The 13033-nt window shown below is 45.4% G+C and overlaps 1 protein-coding gene across 6 annotated transcripts in view; it reads left to right on the forward strand.

Moving 5' to 3' along the window:
* The first annotated feature begins 634 nt into the window (after positions 1-634).
* Positions 635-13033, forward strand: part of LOC146775882 (death-associated protein kinase 2-like) — a 668281-nt gene continuing 655882 nt past the window's right edge. For 2 of the 6 annotated variants that reach the window (XM_085639578.1, XM_085639579.1), the window contains exon 1: positions 1306-1653. The gene's annotated coding sequence lies outside the window, so the exon portion shown is untranslated. Of the gene's footprint in view, positions 723-916; positions 1220-1302; positions 1654-13033 lie in introns of those variants that run through there. The other 4 variants (XM_085639575.1, XM_085639576.1, XM_085639574.1 and 1 more) reach the window with 4 other exon arrangements.

Consider the following 13033-nt stretch of genomic DNA (forward strand, 5'->3'; position numbering starts at 1 on the left):
CACACATGATGTGCACATCTTTTGCATCCATTAAGTATTATCTTTTGTATTTAACTGCGTGTTTGCATATGCGCACAGAACTTTAATAAAGTATTGCCTCTGAAGGACTTGTTTAATATCATGGTTACACATTTGTTTAACAGTACGATCAGGTTACAAGGGCACTAGATTGGTGCCCTTCCAGGTGCTTTGCAGCACTTGGAAGGTCTTCTTAGGCTCAAATGGGTGTAATTACTAATATTTATGTTTCCCTTGTCTTCATTGCTTGGTTTTGCTCGTGCGAAAGTGTCACTCATAATCGTTGAATGTCACTCATAATTACACTGAAATCATGAAAATGTCACGCATAAGGAATCTGAAACCTTGGCAGCTAAGAAGAAACCTCAGCGGATTCATGCGTTTCTTGCATACATCTGTGCCCAGCTTTGAGGTCACAGCTTTATATTCCAACGAGCTGAAACAGGGAGACAGAATAAAGGTTATGGATCGGTACGTTTTCAAAGAGCGGCGCACTATTTCTAGCGTGGCAGAGCAGAAATAGTCCAAAATGTCGCCTCAATCCATAGTAGTAAATAGTGGCGTTCAAGATGTGAACATTTGCATAGCCACGCCTCCTTTCTCATACCTTGATTCCGGGTCAGTTGCCTCACGATTTGCTGCACCGTGGACGTGGAGGGAGAATCTTAAATATGTACGTTCCATCACACATACGTATTCTCAAGGTATGTGTTTTCTCTTCATAGCTATGAGCGGAGTGTTAGTGCAGGGAACACTTTTCTTAAATGTTGCGCTTCTGTTTGTTGACGTGAATGGCGCCCACAGGCGGGGCTGAGGAGGGCTTGCACCAGAGCAGCCCCGGACAAACCGAAACCCACATGAAGGCAGGCAGGCACACCCTGCAGAGGTAAACAACAGCTCTCTCTACTGTTTACCTTTCCCTGCGACAGCTCCCTGCGTCCAGTATATCTGCAATACCTGTGGTAATCAAGGTCGCCACTGCCGAGAAAGCATGGTAGTAATAAAGTCCAAAAGAGGGGATTGGGACACTTCATTTCCAACACTGAGGGTTCCCGGAAACGCTCTAGAAGCGGGGCGAGGCTTATGAGGGCGCAGCTGTTAAAAAATTAAGAAGGAGGACTTGTGAGCAGCGAGGGGAAGTTCGGGCCGGCGGGGAGGGTTGTGACAGCTCCGGCGCTGAGAGGAGAAACTGGACTACAAGGTGAGAAGGGGTGGGGGAAGGAGGTGAGGGGTGTGTACGGGGGCGGGAGAGAGAGGCGTGGGAGACGAGTCCTGCAATGCTCCAATGACATCCAGAGTCAGCTAAAGCGCCAACGGCGTGCAGAGAGGAAGACCAGGCGCAGGCTGACTCGTTTACAACGCTCTGCATTTTCTGGTCTACAGACCCACGCAGCAGGAGTGAAAGAGGGTGTTTATAACCGGAGGGGCAGGGGCGAAGAGTGTGGCTCGCTCGCTCCACGTCCTACAATCCGGAAGGCACAAGCGTGCTTTCCCCAGAGGACATCCGTGTGTCCCCAGCAGGGCTCGTGCGCTGCCGCATCTGACAACTCTCCCGACCTCAGGACACCAGTGTGCACCGCCCTGCCTTATTCCTAAGAGGCAGCCTTTCCGGACAGGCCTGGGGAACTACACTTGGTGAGTAGACGTGATCAACTCAGATAGCTCGATGCCTCCTGGTTTATAGGTATTCTCCAAAATGTCTATAGTAATCTCTGAGCCATGTTACATCATTACAAACCCAACCTCCACTTCAAGGCGCTAGGAACTGGGCAGTATTAGTTGCCATCAACAAGCTCCGTCTCAGGGCTCCAGCGCACCCTTGCTAGACGTGCACTCAGTCTGCCCCCTCCTCGTCACCCTGTTGTCACTGTCTTTTCTTTCCTGCCCGCTTTGTCCATTCACCACAGGCAGCGTTATATTTTCAAACCGCAGGGTCCATAAAGCGCCTCTCCACGCCCGTCGCTGTCATCAAAGAGTAACTTTATGCCAGAGGTGCAACGAAACTTGAGGTCCCCCCTTGCAACTTACATGTAGGGAACCCCACACGGTCCGGACCCAGTCCGGAGCGCTCAGGCCAGGGACCCCTACCTCAGCCCCCCCCCCCCCCCCCCCTCGGCGAAGGCTGTGGAGGCGTTTGACACGCCATTGCCTTAAGCCTCTTCTTGTCCGGTTCATGCGTCTACCTTCCCCTCTCTCAACTCCTCACACTTTCAAGGTCTTGAATTTGCCAACATCTGTTGATTTTTATTAAAATGATACATACATAATGCACATACACATAGGCAGGGTAATCTTAAGGATTTTTGGGGCCCGGGGCTGATTGTATTTTGTGGCCCCTGTTCAGAACAGTTTTAAATGTATGACCCAGTTTTAGCTCCTTCATGCCCTCTTTGGCCAGGCCACTGACAGTGCACAGGCACAGTTGCCCAAATTCTAAAGTTGTTACATCTAATATTTATGGAAAGTGATGCATGTTTTAAATATTGTAAGACAACAGCAGATCACTAATACTACAGATCTTCTCTGTGACACCCGCCCATTTTTAGGTCTTGCCTGACCCAGCGCTTGCGCTGGTCTGGCGAGACTTATTGAGAGGGCTCCAAAAAGTGCTACCAGGCCAGCCTAGAGCTACAGTGCATGTGCGGGGGCGCGCGCACCGCGCTTTACAGCAATTACTTTCACTTACGCGGCCGCAAGGCCACTTTGATGTTTGATCGTGATCACTTTCGCGCCGCACGGCCGCTTTGCATAGCCAATAGGTCTCGCTTTTGGTTTTGGGACCTTATAAGTATTTAGTTATGCAACTGTTGCATGGCTAAACACTTATAAGGTCCTAAAGGCGAGACCTATTGGCTATGCCAATGCTTGTTTATATATGAGGTCATGTTTTGGTCTAAAAAATCATTACTTACGGATGTTGCATGAAACATAAACACAATATTTCTCTGCAAAGTGTCTGTAAAAGAATTTCACCCATCACTCACATCAATAATACATGAAAGAGAAACAGTATTTAAAATAATCTATTGAAGAATTATTCAAGGTCATCAGGGCAAGCCTCTGCAGAACAGAGCTGGCTCTATCAGGGGGCCCCCTGAAAGGCTGTGGCCCTGGGCCAGAACCCACTTTGCCCATGTCTTAAAACGTCTCTGCACCTAGGGGTTTTCACCCAGCCCTTTTCATCCATAGATGTGTTATTGGGCATTCACGCTTTACTTCTGCCCACTACAGCATTCAGCAGGGGGTCAGCCCGCTTCAGACACTGGTTCACTTCTCTACGAGGGACGGGGTTATTCCCTTCCATAAAGACCATACCCAAACATAAAGTAGTTCCCTTAAGTGCCAGGGACTATTGTGGCAATGTGTGCTTTTAGGAACCAAAACATATTTTATTTGTAGCCAATGTGTTTTATATTGGCGAGGCCCAGCATCTTCCCCAACAAAAACCTTTTTCAAAAACAGGCCAACAAAACAAGCACCAACAAAGCCAATAGGCTGACAGCTAACTTCAGCCCCAGTGACTTTGCCAATGCTTGTTTCCATCATGGACTCTAAGCCTTTCCTTTGATCCTGGGTTTCTCCATACCTTGTTCAATTTCTCATACTTTTCTTATCCTTGTCTTTTCATAAGACTCCTTGCCTGCCTACTTCCTGTGACCCAGGTCACATCATCTTATTCCCCATGTCTCTCCTGAAAACTCTGTCCCCCTCTCACCATCACAGCATGACATCTCCTTGCTTCTCTGCGTCTCCTGACTCCATTATCCACCTCATGCTCTTTTCCTGCCTCTCCATGTGTCAAGCCCAGTGTCTTTCCTTCTACTCTATCCATCACAGTTTCTGTCTTCCCTTGTACTGTCCCTCCATCCATCATGGCTTCTTTCTCATACTTGCATTATTGGTGTCTATCCGCCAGACTCTATAACTTGTCTCATGCTCTGATCCTTTGCCCATGTGTCTCCATCTCTAGCTTCTTCTCCGTGGCTTGCTTCCACAGTCTCCATATCCTTCTTTCTGATCTTATCCGTCTCTCTTCATCACAGGCTCTGTTTCTATTTCTTCTGACCCTTGTCGATCATGTCTTTCCTTCACAGCTCCCTTCTCTCTCCATCGCAGACTCTCTTGTCTTCTGCTTGTCAAGAGACTCCATGTATTTTATTCACACCCCGATATTCTCTCTCCAGGCTGTTTTGCCTCCTTGCTTTCTGCCTATCCGCGAAAGGCTTCTTTTCCATCACACCACAATCTTCTCTCTCCACCACACTCTTTTCTGTTCTGCTTGTCTGTCAACAATAGGCCTCATGTCTTTCCATCACACCACAATCTTCTCTCTCCAGATCAGACTCCCTGTCTCTGCTTCTTCGCACACCTTGTCCCTCTAGCATAAACTCTGTCCACCTTCACCCGATCCTGCTTTTTAATTCACTTCATTTTGTTCCTCATCTCTCCCTTTTCCTAGGCCCATCTCATTCTTCTTGACCGTATCATGCAGTGCCTAGATTATCAATAAACACTCTCAGCACTATAGACACTCTTCATAATCATTTTCAAAGCTTCTCTAAAGGAATGTTACTGGCTGTAGACGCCAATCTCCCTGACATTGATCTATACAAACCAAACCTTCAACCCTCCCTAGCTAATTTTACCTTGAATCACGTTTCCAAATAGGACCTGTGTGGGAATTAAATTGCAACTCAGATAAACTCCTGGCTGCCACCAGTTCAACAGTGGTAAATAACTGAATCATTTCCGGCTGCTGATCTGCAAGAATGATAAAGCCAGGATGTTCCTAAGAGGCCTGGCACGCTGGGCTAGAATCAGTCACCTGGACATCTGACGACTTTCTGAAACTCCATTGCTTCTGAAAGGCCAGAAGGGTTGAGAAAGAGTCAGACACATGTGACATCAGAGATTCACCAGCAATATAAATTAAATGTTAGACAGCATGTCAGTTTTTTAGGTCTCGCCTGACCCAGCGCATGCGCTGGTCTGGCGAGACTTCTTGAGAGGGCTCCAAAAAGTGCTACCAGGCCAGCCTAGAGCTACAGTGCATGTGCGCAGGCGCGCGCGTCGGGCTTTACCGCGATTACTTTCTCTCTCGCTTTTGGGACCTTATAAGTGTTTAGTTATGCAACTGTTGCATGGCTAAATACTTATAAGGTCCCAAAGGCGAGACCTATTGGCTATGCCAATGCTTGCCTTTCTGTACGTTGTATTCTTTTGCACTTAGGAAGCTCAGATGTGTGTTGGTTTGGAAAACAAGTAACAATTCCAGATGAAAGTAATTCAATATTTGATCGGTGACCACTTCACAAATTAAATCCATGTGTGGGAACCTCCCTGAGTGAACTCTGCAGCACTCCTTGCCTCCAGTAATTATAAAGAAGCCATTCAATGGTAGGTCATACATGCACAATATGCGCCTGGACTGAGAACTGCCCCCCCCCCCCCCCATCCAACCTAACAAGTAAGTTAATGCCATCTCTCATTGTGAACATCTTGGAGGGGCTAGTGGTTGTTGAGAGACAAATGTCTGGAAAAAGATGCATAGGAATCACCACATGCCTCTTGAAGAGACTACAGACAATACAGAACTCACCGGCTACACTCATCCTCGAACTCCCCAGACAAAACCACATAACACCCCACCTTAAGAATCTACACTGGCTCCAGATCCAGAAGAGATGGCAATTCAAGAGGTTGACCCATGCGTACCAAGCCCTGGACCAGCATAGATCAACAAATGACTGACCTTTCACCAACTAACCAGACACCTATGACCCAATTTACTCTTCCTCTCAGACCCCCCCCCCCCGGATCCATTGAGGCAAGAGCGGAGGACGCTGCTTCTCACATCTGGCGACCAGAGCTTGGAACGACATTCACATACACCTCAGGACTGCCTCATCGCACCAGCAGTTCAAGAAAGGACTCAAGACCTGGCTGTTTGAATGGACAGATCACCATGAACAGCTAGCAACTACAGCGCCTTGAGACCCTTGTGGGTGATTTGCAGCGTTTTACAAATCCCAGATTGACCGATTCGTTGATCGGGACTTCTAGTTTTCCCAAAAAATAGCACCTGACCAGGGTAGATACTAGAAGGGATCTGGTTGTCTGAAGGCGGCTCACAAACAAAGGCATTGATCATTTTTTACTTTATTATAAAGATTCTGGTGCACCATGCCTACCAACTGTAGAATTTAGCAGTGACCAGTGGAATAGCTCAATGCATGAATACACGGGCTGCAGAGATCTGTCTGCCGCCTACAGCTCACGGATTCCAATCCCATTTGGCTGTCTTAGCTTTTTATACTTTTGAAGTTGATAATATCAGTAGAACTGAGTTTTGTAATGCCAGTACCTGTTTTTCTAAAGCACACATGCCAACAGACCCAATTCAGACGAGAGGCTCACGATTTTTGAAGCCAAAAATAGCTTTATTTTAATTGCCTTCGTTTCAATAACAGTCAATAGGGAAAATGCGTTCCTCCGATATCTTTTTATTTTTTTTTTTTATTTTTTTTTTATTTTTACTTAAAATCTCAAACTTTCCTGTTCTGAAATGTTGACATGTATGATAAATCGTTATACATTTATTGTAATTGGACCTCATTTACTCAGCGGCTATCGAGTAAGTCTGACATGAATCTAGCCTTTCTGTGGCCTGTGCTGGACACCACTAGGTTATCAGGCAAGGCACCTCTGTACAACTAGAAACTCATTGTTCATTTATTGCAGAGGTGGGTCTAGAGGAAGGTAAGGCCGTTCCCTGTTTCCAAGTACGCACCTCGAGTTGGATCTACAAACCACGGATACACTCATGACCGCATTCACAAAGGGCAGACATAAGCATGCGTGCTGATTACCACAACCCTTTCCCCAACCATCCACACACGAGTATTAATCACTATTTTAAGACACCTCTTTTATTTTGATGCATCCTTTTAGGTCTTGTTTACCAGACAGCTAAAGCTGTCTGATTAAGAAAGGCCTATGGTGGGCATACCAAAACTTAACCAGTGAGCTTAAAGCCTGCCCATTGCTTACCATTGATTGCTGGCTTGCCTTGTCCGTCGTGTATTTGTTCGTCCTGTGTAGCATAGCCCTTTTACCATTCGTTTCCTTTTCAGACTTCTATTATTCCACTTCCTCTTCCACTGCTCACTTTCAGGGAACTACTGGTTTCTTTTTTATTGGGCACTCTGTGAGAATGCACGTTTTTTTTTTTTTAACCTCTCTGCTGTGTTTATTTCTCCCCTTGTCAAATACCCAACCGTCGTGTTCCATGTTGCGCTCTCTCTCATGTACTTCTTCCTGTCCGCCACGATCCAATTTGCTCCGCCCCTCATGTGCTACTTTCCTCATCTCTCTCCACCCAGCATTTTTATTTCTCCATCCCCCTGCCCATTGCTTACCCACCCCTCATGGGCATTGACATATATTTTCGTTTGTTTTAGGCCTCGCAGCTGCAATTGACTGATACGAGCTCCTCTGCAAAAAATACACACACACACCACACACATTTTTTTTACTTAACAATGTAAGTGGTGCCCGCGATCTTTGAATGGAAAACAAAAAGAAAACTTTGCTTGAATCCTTCTATAGGTGTATATATGTGGTGATGCATGCACCTGCCTGCAGAATAATGTGATGAGTAACAATGGAAACATCACTGAACCTTTTTTTTGTCGACGTTGCATCCACAAACCGCATTGGCACAGGCAGTAGGTCTAAAATGTGAGAACTGTTGGCTTTGCCAATGCTTTTGAGATCTGCCATTAGCCATGCCTTTTTGAATATTTCTAAAAGAGTACATATAAAGTACTTACTTACAGGGAATTTCAGCAAGCCCACTACATCTATTGGTCTGTTATTCTGCAAATAACATTTGTTTCCACCCACTACACCACAAGGCATGGGGCACTGGGTCAGACCAAGAAAGTGAGCAGTGGAAGGGCACAAGTAATTCGTCCATGCTCCAGGGGAAGGCCAAACACACAAACTGGGAAGAAGCCTATGGAAGCTGATCAATAAGAAGCAAGCAAATGAGAGTGATAAGATGTCGTGTAACAGGCAGGGCATGTGCTGTCTTATGCAAGCCCTAACACTCATTGACAAAGGCAAAAGCCTGGGTGGAGGGAATACCAGGTCTATTGGCTTTGCCAATGCTTGTTTAATCTACTGGCAACATACAAAATGACTTGCACATTACACCGTCAGGCCAGAAGGTGATTCATTCCCCCTCCCCCTGCAGTAATCAAACCTTAAGAGCTGTAACTCAGGCCCCCCAAATGCACCAACTGACAAGTCATTTTTTTCGAGTTTTGCTGCGCTTTCCGCAAGAGCTGCATGACCGCAGTCCCAATACTGGCGCAGCATAAGGAGGTAACTATGGGATCGGGAACACAGACTAGTCACAGTTGCCATATGTAAAGTGCTGGCTCCATCACTTGAAAGCTCTCTAGAAAATGAACTGTACAAGAAAATGTGGTCTCACTGCCATTTAATGATAGGAACACCATGGACCGAGGACCACGCCCTAAGTATGTGTCCGAATAACAAACATTTGGTCACTTATTCGGCCGAAGGCAAGCACAGAGCCGAAAAGTGCTTTTTTGTGTTTAGAAGTAGTTCCTGATAAACAACCATTAATAGAGCAGACTCGTGCCTGTTTACATGTTTTGCATTCCTCTTCTCCTCTCCAGTGCAATTTGTACAATTTAAAGACCGGAATCAACAAATTCTCATGAACAAATATTTGATTTCCTTTTGTAAAATGTATGTCTGAATAAAGTGATTTAAAAAAAATTATTTTATTATTCGGGAATCAGTATTTTACAAACCATTATTTAACATTTGGCTTCGCCTAATGTTTTGGGCTAAGTCCAACATTTCAATTTTGGTCTGTTTGAGGCTTCACATCTGTAAGATACTGATACCCACACCATCGCTCTCCGCGTTATAACCTTCAAATGATGGTCCTGACTCAAGTTCCCCTACAAATACTTACAGAACAATAGATATTTCCCAGGGTGGCTGTACTACCAGAATATCGAATTTGGAATATTGTGCTCCCTAAATATGGTAGTCAGATTATCGACTATCAAAATATTGTGAAGGTGGGGATATATGCAAGTAGAGATTTACTATACTCCACTCCAAGCATACATATATCTTCAGCGTACGTCGATATGGAGCTAAAAATATTTCATTTATACTTGTCTATTTATATTTACTGCCAATATATTTTTGGTAGTAAATACTCTGGGTACATATTGTGGTTGCATGATATTGTCATGTTTCATATTCTGTCATACAGATGGTTACAGATTAAAATCACTCCACAATATCCACACAATTCCAAAATGTGTGAGGGTCTTTAGAGGGTCATATGAGAGCCAGGAAGCACCACTGTTCTATGCAGCAACAGTTGTGTGTTGGAGGCGCCGAGATAGAGCCCGCTCTGGTGTGTCACATTTTGCATGTGTGTTAGGCAGTGCTTGGCCTGCTGATGGATCCAAGGTTGTGTGTATACTTTGAGGTGACTTTGGGTGTTATGTGTATACTTAGGCATAAAGTAACCAAGCTATCAGGGACATTAAACATTTTTTTGCAGTTTTATTTGTATAGCACCTTACTATGGATTGCAAGGCTGAAAGCACTTTCTTGTTTGTCCAGTAAGTTGTCACTCAGTTTTTATGATTTATATAAAATCTCTGACGAATTTGCCTCAGAATCTTTTATGCCCTTTGGAGTGTACTGTGTTAGTTTGCCCTAGATGGAACACGTCTGGTGAAGGGTCTGAAGTTTGAACAAGTACTGTAAGCATTGGGCACTGAATGCTGATGCACATAAGCATGGGTGTTGCAGAGAGTGTGAGAATCGATGCAGTTGTGCATGTGCTTACCATTGTTAGGGACAGAAAGCATCATATTTAAAAACCGGAATTGATGTGTTTCATTTGAGTTCATTAGAACATATTAAGCAGCTGTGGTTTCTTCATTAGGGCAGGGAGGCATTGGCCCCCACCCACTGTGCCACGCTATACGTGAAAAATAAAATGGCAGTGAATTGATTTGATCACCATTTAATTTCTTACTAGAGAGCTGCAGTCGCCAACCTTCCCGAACCAGGAAAAAAGGGGGCGTGCTCTCTACTGCCGATTCTCAGCAGCTGACTGGAGCAGTGACTGACTGGGTGCACCAAAGTGCGCATGTTAGTTTGTCCGGCCGTCTTAGGCCGGGCAAACAGACCTGCACACTTTTATTTCTCCAACCCAGCTGTGTTGCATAGCCTGGTTGGAGAAAAGCTATAGGTTCCCTTTGCCTGAGCAAGTGTCAGACCAGCCCGCTCAGGCCAATTCAGGCACTTTTCTCATGCTAGCATGAGAACAGTGTCTGGATTGAGTGGGGAGGCTGACCTGAGGTCCTTGGACTGTTGGGAGATCAGGGAAGAGCTGGAGAGGAGCTGCGAGGCAACGTTTGTGCAGCTAAGTATTGTTATTCATTTATTTGTATTACCCCAACCCCAGTACCCCCACCGCCCCGCCACTTTAGATTGGTGGCGGCCACCCCTGATATTAAGTCCACACAGGCTCATCAGAAGGCCAAAACTACTGGGGGCATTTGTTAAACAACCAAAAAGGCATTAAATGGCATCAGTTGAGGAGCAATGGAAGTATCGCATAGGAAACGAGCATTGGCATAGCCAATAGGTCTCGCCTTTGGGACCCTATTAAGTGTTTAGCCATGCAACAATTGATGATGTTGCACCAAGGATATTGTGCCGGATAACTAAACACTTATAAGGTCCCAAAGGCGAGACCTATTGGCTATGCCAATGCTTGGTGATACATACCACAATCCAGTTTGAAAGTCTTCTTTGAGTTTCTCATTGCTCAAATTACTGTTATATATACTTCCCTCATATTCATTGCTTGAGTTTTGCTCGCTAAAGTGTCGCTCCTAGTTGTTGAAATGTCACTCATAATTACACTTTAAATATGAAAATGTCAAACATAGCAGTACCTGCGTAGGCGAGACCTAAAAACGGCGCGGCATCGCATAATTCCAGTGGAACCGTATATAATCAAGACTTGCACTACTGTGAAGAGTTAGCTCTGTAAGACCCATCACAACATTCGGAATGCAGTATTATGTACATGCTTTAAAAATACTCCTGTACAGACACACACCTTGAGAGAATAAGGAAAGAAAAATGATCACCCCGCCCTTACCCAGACAGATTCCAGGCAGCTCTGCAAGCCCGTGCTTGGTCACGGGGCCGCGCAGCAAGCAGTGACGTATGCAGGAGCTATGACGACAGCTTATGACCAAAGGCCAGAGGGCAGCACTGCATGTGTGCACATACACACGGAATAAGAAAATCGCTGTTAATGTAATGAGACAGCTTAAAGACAGAACAAGGTCAGACATAAAAGAGGGCTGGCACCACTACACGGAGATTTACGGGTAAAATCGAGCGATGTCGCAATCAATTCAGATAGGCGTTTAGAGGTGCAAAGACTCCAGAAGCATTTGATTCCTCACTGCAGGGTCAATTTAATGCACCGGTTACTAAACATTTTCTAAATTTGATGTCGAAGCCGAATTTTTAATTGTTTTGTCCACACGGTGTCTGACACGCTGCAACAACGAACGAACAATCAAGAACACCTAGAAAGCGAGCAACTGCCCTACTGTGGGTAACTGCAACGTTGCCTTATCAAAATAAGGGTGGAGCCAATTTCTGTGCCCAACTCCACTGTATAAGGCACAGAATAGAAGAGATGCCCTGGGAATGCTTTTGAACGCGCGCGAAGCAGCAGCTGTTTGCTCTTTTTGGAAGCACATACTCGTGTTTGTGGTGCGCCCCTGCGCGCTCCCGCATGGTGGATGCCGCCACAAGCACGAGTATGTGCTTCGAAAAAGAGCAGAACGACGGCTAAAGGCCCTCCTATGCAGCGCATGCGCGCTGCGTAGGTGAGACCTAAAAAAAAGTGGGCCTGTGATCATATCGATCCCTGGAAAAGGCATTGGGTATTACTGTAAATTCCTCAAAAGTGAGTGACTACTAGCTGTGGGATTTTAATGTCCCTAGGTGCTAAACCTGAGAAATTTTAGAACCCATATTTTGCTGTCAGCCCTCATGCTGTCTACTCCCCTGTGTTTGATTTAGAAAATCAGAACCGCCAGTAAAACAATGCAGTGGAAGAGGGTTTTAGAAAACAAGATGGTCCTAAAGTTTTCAGCATGAGTGGGCCAGACCGTGGCGATTTTACCTAAATAGAGTTTTCAACTCCCAACCTCACTCTTTCATCGCATGTAATTAACAGGTGTTATCTGAAATCCAACTTAGGTGGATGAAAGGTGAGATCTAAACCCTTGACTCACAGGTTGCACATAGAATCATAAGCAAGTAATTGGCTCACTCAGCTAATTTAAGACCTGTGAGACCACTAGCTTGTTGGGTTGGGCCATTCCCTGCCCGTTGTTACTCTGCAGTCATGCTTGATCCCCAGTGCTGGCTTTACTCTCACACTGAGTTGCTTCCCATATTTGTGTCAGCCATTTTGGAATTCTCTTATAGATTATGCTGTTTGCCAACCCCCTTGTGTAGGTGGTCGTCTTGAGTGCAGCTCCCTTGACCTTGAACAAAGGCAGGTCTCTGAACAGCGCCTTGCATCTAGGAGTTTGTGTGGAATTTTCTTTCCACTGGGCCTTTTCAGAAGAATTGTGCTGTTTGTTTCCATTATCGTGGTATGAATCTGAATGACTGATCTTAGTTAGTTCGGGGGGAGCGGTATTACTGTGCAGAGTTCCATCGAGGGGCTTCAGATTGTGATGAGGAAGAAAATAAATCCGATTTCATGATGGAGACATGTTGAGTAATTGGTGAGATCCCAACTCTGGCCAACATTTTGACTTTGAATGTCATGTTATAGAGCACTGGCTCTTCTTGCTTCCAGAAATATCTTTTCCTGACATTTTTGTCAATATCTGTTGTGTAATAG

Source organism: Triturus cristatus, chromosome 12 (genome assembly GCF_964204655.1).
Source record: "Triturus cristatus chromosome 12, aTriCri1.1, whole genome shotgun sequence".
Taxonomy (NCBI): domain Eukaryota; kingdom Metazoa; phylum Chordata; class Amphibia; order Caudata; family Salamandridae; genus Triturus; species Triturus cristatus.